The sequence below is a fragment of the Olea europaea genome, chromosome 18 (assembly GCF_002742605.1).
Source record: "Olea europaea var. sylvestris chromosome 18, O_europaea_v1, whole genome shotgun sequence".
NCBI classification, from domain to species: Eukaryota; Viridiplantae; Streptophyta; class Magnoliopsida; order Lamiales; family Oleaceae; genus Olea; species Olea europaea.
In genome coordinates this window covers 11,289,936-11,302,875 of record NC_036254.1, presented here as the reverse complement: position 1 = coordinate 11,302,875, position 12,940 = coordinate 11,289,936, and positions in this window count along the sequence as shown.

Genomic DNA, 12,940 nt, shown 5'->3' with positions numbered 1-12,940 from the left:
AAAATGATCAAACCCGAAGTTATCATGAAATCAAAAACCACTTTTCATTGGCTCGATTCCAATCGAATTAGACTAGTATTTCTCCAAAAATGAACATGTAACGACCCAATTTTTTTTTTTTAAAAGGGTTGAATCGCTATTGAAATTTTTCATTCGAATTTGGGCAACTTGGAATGTCATAATACATATATAATTATGAAGATGTAATTTACTCAATTTTAAAAAAATAATAATAATAAAATATATATATATATATATATATATATATATATATTACTTTTCATTGGTTACTAAAAGATGAAAAAGAATATTTATTTTTATTTTTTTAAAGAAGAAAAAAACAAACATTTTTTTGGTTTGACTATGGGTTGACCACGGTTCCCGAACCCTCGATTGGCCCACGAAAAACAAGCAGCTCACTTTGGCTGCAGTTGACCGTGGTCAAACCCATCTTTTTTCTGTTTTGAAATTTTCGGAAAAACTCCTAAAGGTATTGTTTCACGCGGGTAGTCCTAACAATTAAAAAGGGATCAGACGATTGTGTAAGGAACAAACCACTTGAGACAGAGTCCCAAAAAGGGGTGTTTTATTGGCGATGACTTTACAATTGGAATTAAACAGAATACCTCTAAGGGGCGTAAGCACGCGAGTACTAAAAAGAAATGTTTAAATCTAAACTAAGAAATTGAAATTACATATTCTTTGTTTGAGAGCGTTTGATTTTGGGTCCTTTGCTCTATGTCTTCTCTTCCTTTTATATTCCCTTGATGATTTTTTCGTGATCAATCACTTAGAAACTGCTTGATTGCTTTATAACTACCTACTTTCTTTTTGGTGGCTAACTTGTCGTAGAACTGCTGTCTCTAACTGTTGTTACTACTCTTTGTCGTTCAACCGTCTTCAACTAAATTCTTTGAATCGTGGAATGTGATAAGATTACTCGATAACTACTTCAATAACTGCACTTCTGGATAACCATAACATCTTATGTTTGCTAAGATTCTGGGCGATTCGAAGGTTTGGGTGAGAACAGGGTCATAACTCTGGACGACTGTAAGGCACTTCATTCGCTCAGATTTTAGGCGTCTTGCAAACTTGGGCGATGATGTTACTGTGTTCGTGGGCTTCCACTACATTCATTAATAACTCTATTTGGGCCTTTATCCTGAATTGCCCAGTTGGGCTTCATTCTTTGGGCTATTTGATTTGGAGATTCCTCAATTGGGCTTCATTCCCTAAGCTATTCGATTTGAGCTGCACTTTTAGTGTGTCAACAATTACCCTCCAATATGGCAGAATTAATACCAATTATTAATCTTTGTCATATTTACTTTGTGTTTCCCAGCAATATTTGAAATTCCCAAGAATTTCAATCATTATTTCCTTCCATAGCCTGAAAAAGTGTGACGCTACAAACCCTTATAAACCCCAAAGACACGCCATTTCGTTGTAATACTAACTCACGTATCATTATTTCGAGCTTCTTTCTCACCATACTATTGTTCATCTTCTTGCTTTTCTGCTACGTTTCTCGAGCAAACCTTAACAAAACTGTATTTCGTTCCCAATGGCAGCTCCACAAACCCAATCTGACGGCTCTTTTAGCCTCGACGATTTCCAGAAAATCTTCACTCGGCCATATATAAATTTGAACTTTCTTGCACTAGCCAATGCCAAACTTAATGAGTTCTATCTGGGTCCTTCATTCACCAATGCCGAAGCCTTTGAACAAGTGGCGGTGGGCCAGCTGTTTCCTTGTACTCAAGGCCCTCCATTGTTGAACTCTTTGTCCCTAAGGCCTATTCGCGAAAAAAGTATTCGCACTTGGCCTAAATCTGATGTTGTTTTCCGTAGGTGGCATGCTTGCCTTGTGGGCCATGGTCCTACCAAGGTAATTTTTGATCGTGCTAGGATTTCTGATTTATTAGAAATCTCTCTTCAACCCCCAATTTTTGACCCAGCACTTTTCCCTATTGCTTTAAGTTTTTGGTCTTCTGAATATAATACTTTTGTTTTCCCTCTTGGTCCCATGTCAATCACTGTAAGGGATGTTGGGGCCTTGATAAATCTTCCACCTTTGGGCGACACAATTTTTCCTAGTATTTTGATTTCTGGTGTTGTCCCAAAATTTGACAAAAAACTCACCCAGTCCTATTCAAGCTTGCAAAGCTGTCATAATCACTCAAACGCTGAGCCTTCCCACACTAAGCATTTGGCCTTTCTTCAGATATGACTTTGTAAATATATTTTGTGTGTGCCCAGTTTGAAGCCTTCTATGAGCTATTTACCCATAGCGCACGGATTGGCGCGTGGTAGGCCTTTGAATTTGTGTTCGTTCTTTTTGGCAGCCCTCTATAGAGGCATGGCTTCTCTTCAATTTCAATTGAAGAATGGTACATCTCCCACTACCAGTGGGCCTCTTTGGTTCGCTCAACTGTAGTTGAGAGCCTATTTTCCATCACTTGGTGCTCTATCTATGTCCCTTCGTTCTGCTAGCTGCTATGGGCTAACTATTGACCCATTGAACCCTGTAAATATGTCGAGAATGGACCTTTTTTCATTCTTTTATACTTTAAATTCAATTCCCTCCTTTTTTTCCTTTTCCTGCTCATTTAACTTCAGATTACGTACAACCTCCATCCACCCTGGACAGTGCGAGCCCCTCTCTGCTCGTTTGGGTTCAGTTTTTGACTGGGAGGGAGTTGTTCCATGATATTTTAACTAGAACCAATGCCAAAACTGGGGTTGAAATATATGCTCCCCAATTTTTTGCTCCCCAACTTGGTTTTGGCCAAACTTGGCCTATTCCCCCTTGTTATTCAAAAAATTTGATAGACCGCTTTCATACCATTAATAAGGTAGAGGCACAAGCTATAGATGCTCGCAATATTCTTTTGACGAGTAACTTTTCATTAGCCCCCTTCAATCCTAGCCATGCCGTTCACCCCTTTTTTGAATGACTCTGGCCATCAGTGAAGCGCAGATTGTTTGCAATTGATGCCAATATTGCTTTCCATTCACTCGATCAGTCGAACATTCCTTCCATTTCTCCTATTTTGGTCACCCCTGTGTCCATTAGGAATCCTTCCTCCCCTGCTCGTTCTAAACAATCTGTTCGTCCCTCTACTTCTCTACCTGCCAAACCTACTGCAACTAAGAGCGTCCCAAGTCCCAAACGGCCAGTTTCAGCATTTCCCATCAGGAGAAAGGTAATTGAATTGAATTCTGTTTACTCACAAGCATACCTTTTTATGTGCTAATGATTTTCTTGAATTTTTCAGGAAAGTTCAGCCTTTCCTTTGAAGGCTTTGGCGTTGGCAGCCCTGCTCCATCATCCTCTACTGGAGCTGCTTCATCCAAACCAGCTGATGAAGGGACTACGCTTAAAGAGAAACCTCCAGTCACAGAACCTTCATCACAATCAATGGACGAGTCACCTTCTTCTCAGGGCACCGACCCCCCAAACGTCGAACCAGAAGGTAATACATTTTTGATGTTTTACCTCTGTTTGTGCTATTGGTTTCTGATTTGTTACTTCTTTAATCATGCAGAGGCTCCCATGGGTCTGCCTGTTGTGGCAGAGCCTTCTCGCCCAGACAAGGGGAAGCCTCCCCTGGTGGTGGGGCCACAGGTGGTGGAGCCAACTGATGATATGCTACCTCCTAAGATTGCTGATGAGGTAACATTTTGCTTCACTTTTATTTTCACTTTGTTTTTCGTAATGAAAACCTTTAATGTTGGCATGTTTCTTTGCAGGATGCTGATGAGATTGTACGTTCCATCTAGGATTTGTTTGCTTCCTGGGGGCAAGTTAAGACGTCTCACCCTGCTTCAACCGGTCGTCCTTCTGCTTCTTTAGAGGAAGATATGAAGTTCCTCAAGCAGTTGATATTTGAGTATGTATCTTTTATGGACATGGACATCGGTCAGGCTAGTGCTGCCAAACATAAGGATAAACTTGAGCATTTGAGTGCGAAGTTGGCGCAAGCACTGACACTTCCATTGCTCAACATTTCTGCTGATTTTAAAGCGATTGAAAGTTGTCCACTCTGACATCCTCTCTTTGCTGGCCAAAAATGTTGAACCGAAGGCCAAGAGTACTCAATATCTTCGCGCTGCATCTGAAAGAGAGTCTTTGCTTTGGGAGATCAACAAAGCTGAGGACGAATTGAAAGAAATCTCTTCCGAAGTTATGATTGAAGACTCTTTGATGACCAGTTTAGCTGCATAGATAAAGGAGCTTCAAGCAAGGATGGATGACTGCAAGGCGAGAATGGTTGCTAAAAAGCGTAATGCTTCCCAAGGAATTGAGCGAACCAAGTCTTTGGTCGAGCAGTACAAGAAGTTGTAGGTTGATGATGATTTTGTAGCTGAATTGAATGTCACTTCTTCTCAGTAGAGCGAGGATTGGGGGAGACTTAGGGAAAGAATTCGTTCAGTCTGGGGTGAATTGTAATTAAGACATCTAATACCTTAACTTTTCTTTTTGTAACTTCGTATTAACTTTCCTCTTGTAACCTCGTACTGATAGCCATTGCCAATTTTGGATGTAACAGCAGCCATTGTCATTAATGAACAACTAATTTGTCTTCTTGCGTATTTATTGAAGTTTGACCTTAATCGTCAACCCCCAAGCATTTAACTGCTTTATGATAAGATTCAAGTACATTCTCTTTTGGTATTTCTATCTCTTTTCCCAAGACTTTGGGCCCTTTGACTCCAATTACTAGGCACAAATGTGGCTGTTCATATTCTGTCTCTTCATCTTCACGCCCCTATAAATGCATGTATATTTCGCACTTTTCATTTTCATTTCCATTCGTTTCTTCAAAAACTAATTTGCTGCCATCGTTTGACACCTCAACGATCGATCCAAAATTTATGTCTTCCATAGAAATGGATCATTTGATCCGCCCATTTTGTCACCTGTTTTGATGTTACCTTTGGTATGGGAGATATAGAAATATTCTTTGGCCAGCAAAGTTTTTCCCATCGTCTCCATGTTCTTTACAAGGAGTTCAATGATGGAAGGCAATTTTTGGGGATGCCTGTCAAGCCACCTTACTTGTTGAGAGTGCTTCTCAGTCTCCTTGCCAGTTATTGCAGCGATGCATTTAGGTAGGCGAGGTGAGGGTGCTTCTCTTCCCTTCTACTTGCTGAGAGTGCTTCTCGACCTCTCTGCTTGCCTTTGCAGCAGTGCGATCAGGATGGCAATCAAGGCCAGTTCACCCTCTTACTTGGCGATCGACCGGGAGATTAGTTCGCTCTTAATTGTAGCTTATAGAGCATTTAGTATTTTGTATCTTGTAACTTTGTAATGAACGTTTGATAATAAAGGAATTTATTTGAACGTATTTCGCTCTGGCCCCCTCTTTTTTTATCTACGATCGTTCAACGCGATTTGATTACGCTTTTATTTGGTCACTTTCCCATAAGAAAGGAACATATTTTTTTAAATATTTTCCTTTAATGAACCTCATATGCTTGGTGCCATCTAAATCTTCCAAATGATAGACTCCATAAGGCAACACACTATTTACTTTATATGGTCATTCCCAATTGGGCGACCACTTGTCATACTTTGGATCTTTCCTATCCCAAGGGAGTATTGTTTTCCAAACCAATTTGCCCAGGCTGAACGACTTGGCTATAACTTTTTTATTATAAAACTTAGTCATCCTTCATTTTTGAACTTGCAATCTATCTAGGACGTCCAACTCCAATAAGTTTTGAATTAGTGATTCGGTATACTCATCACTACTTAACTTATGTTGCAAACACACTCTGATCGATTGTACGTTAATTTCCATAGGCAAAACGGCCTCCTGTCCATAAGTAAGTTGGAAAGGAGTAATTTTGGTACTTGACCGAAGAGATGTCCTATAAGCCTACAAGGCCTTGTTTAGACATTCGTGCCAATTTTTGGCATTTTTATCTATCATTTTCCTTATGATATTTTTTAGAATTTTATTAGAAGATTCTGCTTGTCCGTTGGATTGAGCGTAATATGGTGTGGAGTTTACTAATTTAACTCCAAACTCGTTCAAGAATTCATTCACTTGATCTCCATTTAAAGAAGTTCCGTGATCTATCATCAAAGTTTGTGGAATTCCAAATCTATAAATAATATGATCACGGATAAATTCTATGACATTCTTTTGGGTGATCTCCTTTAAAGGTATCGCTTCTACCCACTTAGTGAAATAATCAGTTGCAACTATAACAAAGGTACGTTGCTTGGACAATGGGAGATAAATCTTCCCTATCAGGTCTATCGCCCAACCCTTAAAAACGACCAAAATTTGATAATAGGAGCCATCTCTCGTGTTGGCACCCTTTGTATTAGACCATGCTTTTGACATGCTAGACAACTCTTCGCATACTGAACGCATGATTCTCCCATCTTTGGCCAAAAATATCCATTCCTAATAATTAACCATCTCATCCTTTGGCCAGCTTGATGAGCTCCACATATCCCTTCGTGCACTTCAACCATGATCATCCTGACTTCTTGCAAACTTACACATTTTAGCAATATACCATCAGAACGTTTCTTAAACAACTCTTCATCTATCAGTGTATAGTTTAGGAAATGCAACTTCATTTTTTTACCATTTCCTTTATTAGGTTCTTTAAGGAACCTTTTAATCTCTGCCTTCCAATCTATTGCATCTCCATCTTGTATGCAATGAAATTCAATCGTTCTCGCCCTTCTTTGGACCACGGGCAATATTGTTCCATACTCATAAATAGACTTCCAATTAAAAACCTTCGAGTACCCTGAGGCCATCTGGGCCAACTCATTTGCCACGTCATTATATATCCTATTAACGCATTGAAGCTCTATTTGGTCGAACTCTTCCAACAACTCTTGGGCGATTTCATATAGACTTATAATGGAATCACTTTGGCATTTAAAATCACCAATCAATTGGTGAATGACCAATTGAGAATCGCCTCTAACGATCACATTCTTTACTTTCATATCTATCATTAACTCTAGGCCCACGATTAAGGTTTCATATTCGGCTTGATTGTTGGTGCACATTCTATCCAAAGTAAATACGAACTTGTAGCAAATCCCTAAATGATTTATCAATACTACTCTTACTCCTGCACCTTTAGAGATTTTTGACCTATCGAAATACAAAATCCAAGGTTTTAATTCGAATGAATTGATTTCTAATTTAATTTCTTCAGGCATGTCAAGGCATGGATGATCGGCCAGAAAGTTAGCAAAAGTTTGATTTTTGATTGCTTTTTTAGGGTATGTATTGTATTTTGAATTCTGATAATGCTAACGTCCAAAGGCCTACCCTTTGGTGTAAAATTGGGCGAGAGAATATATACTTAACCAAATTTACTTTGGAAATCAAATAAACAGTTACGGACCGTAAATAAGCCCTTAATTTTGTACATGTGAAATACAATACAAGACATAATTTTTCAATGGCAGAGTAATTACATTCACATTTTGTTAACCGTCTACTCAAGTAGTAAATCGCCCTTTCTTCACCAAATTGCTCTTCTTGTGCGACCATTCCAGTTATTGATTCTTTTTCAGCCGATACATATACTTTCATTGACCATCCTTGGATTGATGACACCAACACTGGTAGACTTGATAAATATGTCTTTAGGCTTTCGAAAGCCTTTTGATGCTCTTCTTTTCAGACGAATTCGTCCTGATTTTTCAACTTTAAAAGCAGCGAAAACGCTTTAGTTCGCCCTGCACAGTTAGAAGGAAAGTGTCTTAAAAAGTTTACTTGGCCTAAAAACCTTTGCAATTCTTTTTTATCGCTAGGTAGTTTGGCTTCTAAAATGACCTTCGCTTTATTTTTATCAAGTTCAATCCCCCTTCTGTGTACTAAGAAACCAAGGAAGTTTCCTACATTAACACCAAATGCACATTTCAAGGGATTTAATTTTAGTTTATATTGTTTCATTCGCTCAAATCAACATCTCAAATGTTCAAAATGGTCCTCTTCTTTAATGGATTTGACCACTATATCATCTACATACACCTCAACAAACTTGTCTATCATATCATGAAAAATCAGGTTCATCGCCCTTTGATAAGTTGCTACTGCATTTTTCAGGCTGAAAGGCATAACTACCCATTCAAAACATCCTAGAGACCCAGGGCATCTAACGGCAGTTTTGTGTATATCTTCCTCAGCTATATAAATTTGATTGTATCCTGAATACCCATCCATGAAGGAATACATTACGTGTCCCGCAGTTGAGTCTACTAGAGAGTCTACTGTGGGCATTGGACATTCATCTTTGGGTGTGACCATGTTTAAATTTCTAAAGTCTATGCACACCCTTAATTTACCATTCTTTTTTAGCACTGGCACGATGTTGGACAACCAATTCACATATCTGGCTATTCTAATAAAGCCTGCTTTTAATAATCGCTCAATTTGTTTCTTAATCTCAGGAAGTACATTGGGAGCAAAACGTCTAGGAAGTTGCTTATGAAGCTTAAAATTAACCTTGGTTGGCAACCTATGTTCCACAAAATCTCTATCTAAACCAGGCATATGTTCATATTCCCAAGCAAAACAATCTTTATATTCCTTTAATAAAGCGATTAATTTATCACTAACCTCTTGATCGAGCATTTGGCTGATGAATATTTGGTGATCTTCTCCTTTATTGCCAATATTCACTTTAATCAGGGTCTTGCACTTGAGCGTATCCAGGCTTGGCGATCCTCATCACTTCATCGTCCAATTCCCTTGTAGGCACTTCTTCTTCTAAACAATCCATCTTGTTGACTTCTCGGCCAATACTTTGTTCTAACTCGAACACTGTCAATTTGTCTCTCAATGCTTTCAAAGCTGCCTCTTCTTTCGTCTTGTCCTTGCATTCTTTATTGAAAGCTATTAATTTGGCTTTGAATGCCTGAATATCAGTCATTTGCCTTAGTTGCTTACAACTCATTTAAAACTCCTTGATTACTCTTTTTGTCAATTACTGGCTTTTCTAAGGCCACTATGTTTGGCCTCATCTGACTGAACATTTCAGTGAGTGCATCTACCGAAAATGGTTCTTCACTCTGCGCGACAATTTGAGTTTTTTCTCCATCTTGGACTACTCTGGCAGGTCCATAATTTCCTTCGTACATGAACCTTTCTACTGAGTTTGCTTTTGCGACAAAAGGTCTATGATCAGCCTGCACCACTTCTGCTTCGCCTTTGTCATTCTAAAAAACTAGGCATTGATGGAGCGATGAGGGTATACAGCGACTTCCGTATATCCAATCCCTTCCTAATAACACATTGTAACTAGTAGGACCATATATTACAAAGAAGACTATGGTCCTAGTAGTTATCCCTATAGTTATATCCAATGGCATAACCCCTTTAACTGAAGTTGCTCCTCCATTGAAACTCGTAAAGACGACTTCTGTTGGGATCATATTGCTTTCTATCTCTGCAAATTTCCTTATCATCCTAGATGGAATGGTGTTTATAGCTACTCCATTGTTGACAAGCACTTTTGCCACAGGTATGCCGTTAACTAGAGCTTTAACGTACAATGGCCTCAAGTGTTTAGTTAACTTCATGGCTGGCTGCTTAAAAATAACCTTTTCGGCAGCATCTATTTTCACTTCCTGCTTGTCCTCTGTCGAATTATCCTTTTGTGATAAGTCAACGTGCAGCATGTTGTACTGAGCTTTCGTTTCCTTTTTACTGTTTCTAATGCTTCTTCTTCAATTACCCAACCTGTGGGAGGAGGCATTATTCTTGGAGGTGATCCATACTTTTCAGAGCGAGGCACTCTCTTTTTCCTTTTGGACGTCCTGTACAGCACATAATAATCGAAAGAACGCCCAGACGGCTCTCCCAACAAGTCCACTTCACGAACTCCCTCTTGTTGTAGTTGCTTCAACAGAGTATTATACAATACTCCTCTTTTTCTTCTTTCTGCTTCCAAATCAATTTCCTCTTCGATATCCGTTATACCATCATCTCCTTCATCATCGTAGCCCCTCTAGAAGTTTGGCATTCTTCATATTCCAGCACGCATGTTTTTTCTTCGCTATCCTTCCTCTCTTCTTCTTCTTTTTTTTTATTCTTGAATTCATTGGCTAGCAAATAGTTATTAGTCATAACAGGAGTAACGTACCAAACTAAATAGTAAGGGACTGATTTGGATCTTCTCCATCTCTTTTGTCTCGCTCAAACTTCGACCTCCCAGAAGAACTTTCTGGCAATTCTTTCTTCGATTCACCTGTACCGGTCTCCATATCGTCTTCGAGAATATTTTGATTGGCCACCTCGAGTAGCTTAGGCGCCGTAGGACGTGGCATTCCCTGTTGTTGCCTCATCATTCGTCCATAGTTCCGTTGAAAATGCCTTTGTTAGGTTCTAGTCATCTTGTTGAAGAGTATCGCCCTTCCTGCATTATACTAGAACGAATGCCATACATTTGGTTGGCGAGGCTACGGCTTGAATGTTCTCCCATTATTCAATGGCCTGAACTGCCTCTCAAAAGGCGGTCTCCTATAGAACGATGTACTTCTCCCTTTACCAGGCTGAGCGTTTGGGAAAAAACTAAGGCGACGGTGATGCTGTCCTATCCCTGGTTTCTCTGTATTCTCACTCACTTCTCTTTTACATCTTCCACATAGGACGTCTTCATCCTTTTCAGGCTCTTTCCCTTTGATACGTTCAAAGACACTGGGATGTGGTTCAGGGTCCTCTTCCTCGTCATCTATAACTAACTTGAATTTTGACAACTTGTTTTTGAATCCGATCGTCACCATGTTCACCCCAAGTGGCTGTGGAAAAGGGTTTTCATCCACTGCCATCTTCCTCTTATCCTCGAATGTAATGCATCCTGATTCAATGGCATCCTGTAACACATGTCGAAAAACCAAACAGTTATTAGTCAAATGTGACCATGCATTATGCTACTTACAATATTTTTTACCCTTAACTTGTTTAGGTCCTGGCAATTTATGTTTATCGCTCAGCTTTATCTACTTATCCTTATATAGTTTATCAAATATAAGGTCAGTTTTGGTTACATCGAACGAGAACATTCTAGCATTTTTGTTTTCATCTTTTATAGGCTCATCCTTGTCCGACAGTCTAGGCTTAGCCATTATAGGATAAGTATATGTGCCTCCTTTGATTAGTTCGGCCAAACACATTTCGGTTTGATCGTAATACTCGTCATTAATGGTATGAACATCAAAATTTGGGTCTCTATAATAAGTCCCTTTGCTAGAAATTTTCATTTGCTCTTCTTCTCTTATTAATCGTTCATACCTAATCACGTTCGCGGTCAATTGGAAAAGATCAGGAAATTCCTTGTCTTGGAACTTCTTTTTCAAATCAAAGCTTAGACAACCTTGAGCGATTTTGACAAACTCCTTTTCGGGCAAAGGTACAAAACATTTACTTCTTGCTGTCTTGAACCTTTGAAGGAAACATTCTGCCCATTCGTTTGGCATTTGACGTAGATTCGCCAAATCGACCAAAGTAACTTCGGACTCGATCTTATAAAACTGAGTGTGGAACAATTGCTCCAATTGTTGCCATGTTTGAACAGAGTTCGCTGGCAAATTGATGAACCAGGAGAAAGCTACTCCTGTTAATGAATTAGGGAACAGCCTCATTTTATGGTAATCAGTTACGTCACCACTTTGCAGTGTGAATCGCCCTATGTGTTCTAGTGTAGACACCTCTCCTAAACCGGTAAATAGTGAGAATTCTGGCACTTTATACCCTCTAGGCCATGGATACACTTGGTCTACCCAATCAGGATATCGCTTTGTGTAAGTCGGCCTAATGACAGGAAGTACCCCAAAAGTCATCTAATCCTGTATTATTTCCATAATTTGATTCCTTAACATGACGTTGGGGTCATATGGAATTCCTACAAGTTGGTTGACTGGTTGATTTGCTTGAGGCCTGATATTTGGTCCTTGGTTAGCAACAAAGTTTCCATGATTTGGGCCATTGTTACCATTAGCCTGAATATTTACTCCATCGTTAACACGTGGGGCATTCTGTCCATTATTTAGGATATTGTCTCTTACGTTTAGGTTACCTCCCAAGTTAGATGTACCATTGCCACTATTCTGATTTGATATTACACCATCCCCTGGTTTGAAGTAGAGGAACTAAAAGGTGAGTCTACCCCTTGATTTGGACTTAGGACTGGGGAATTATGTCCCACAATTGTCCTAGTTTGGAAGTGATTTGCAAGAGGCACGACTGGCTGACAAATTTGGCCTACTAACTTATTCATTATTTCATTCAAAGTATTCAGTTGTTTGGCCATGTTATCATAATGTGCATTCCCATTATAGGTAAGTCTTTCCATATTATGAATATTTCGTAGATTTACCTGTTCAACGACATCCTGTGTGAGTTCTCCAAGTAATGCACGCATAGTTCAAGAACTCAACTCTGTCATTGGTTCGTAGCGACTATGACTGCTCTGATTCTGTCCATCTGTTCGTGGAGAGCTATGCTGCTCCTCATATCACTCAATCATAGACTGGACTCCTCCCTGACTTGCTTCCTTATCAGATTTCTGAGGCATATTGTTTCACCTTTTGTATCTCCAACACCAAACACCAAGGTCCCACTGGGCGTGCCAAATTGTTTCGCGCGGGTAGTCGCTAACAATTAAAAAGGGATCAGACGATTGTGTAAGGAACAAACCTCTTGAGACAAAGTCCCAAAAAGGGGTGTTTTATTGGTGATGACTTTACAATTGGAACTAAACAGAATGCCTCCAAGGGGCGTAAGCACACGAGTACTGAAAAAAAATGTTTAAGTCTAAACTAAGAAATTGAAATTACATATTCTCTGTTTAAGAGTGTTTGATTCGGGATCCTTTGCTCTATGTCTTCTCTTCCTTTTATATTCCCTTGATGATTTCTTCGTGATCAACCGCTTAGAAACTGCTTGAT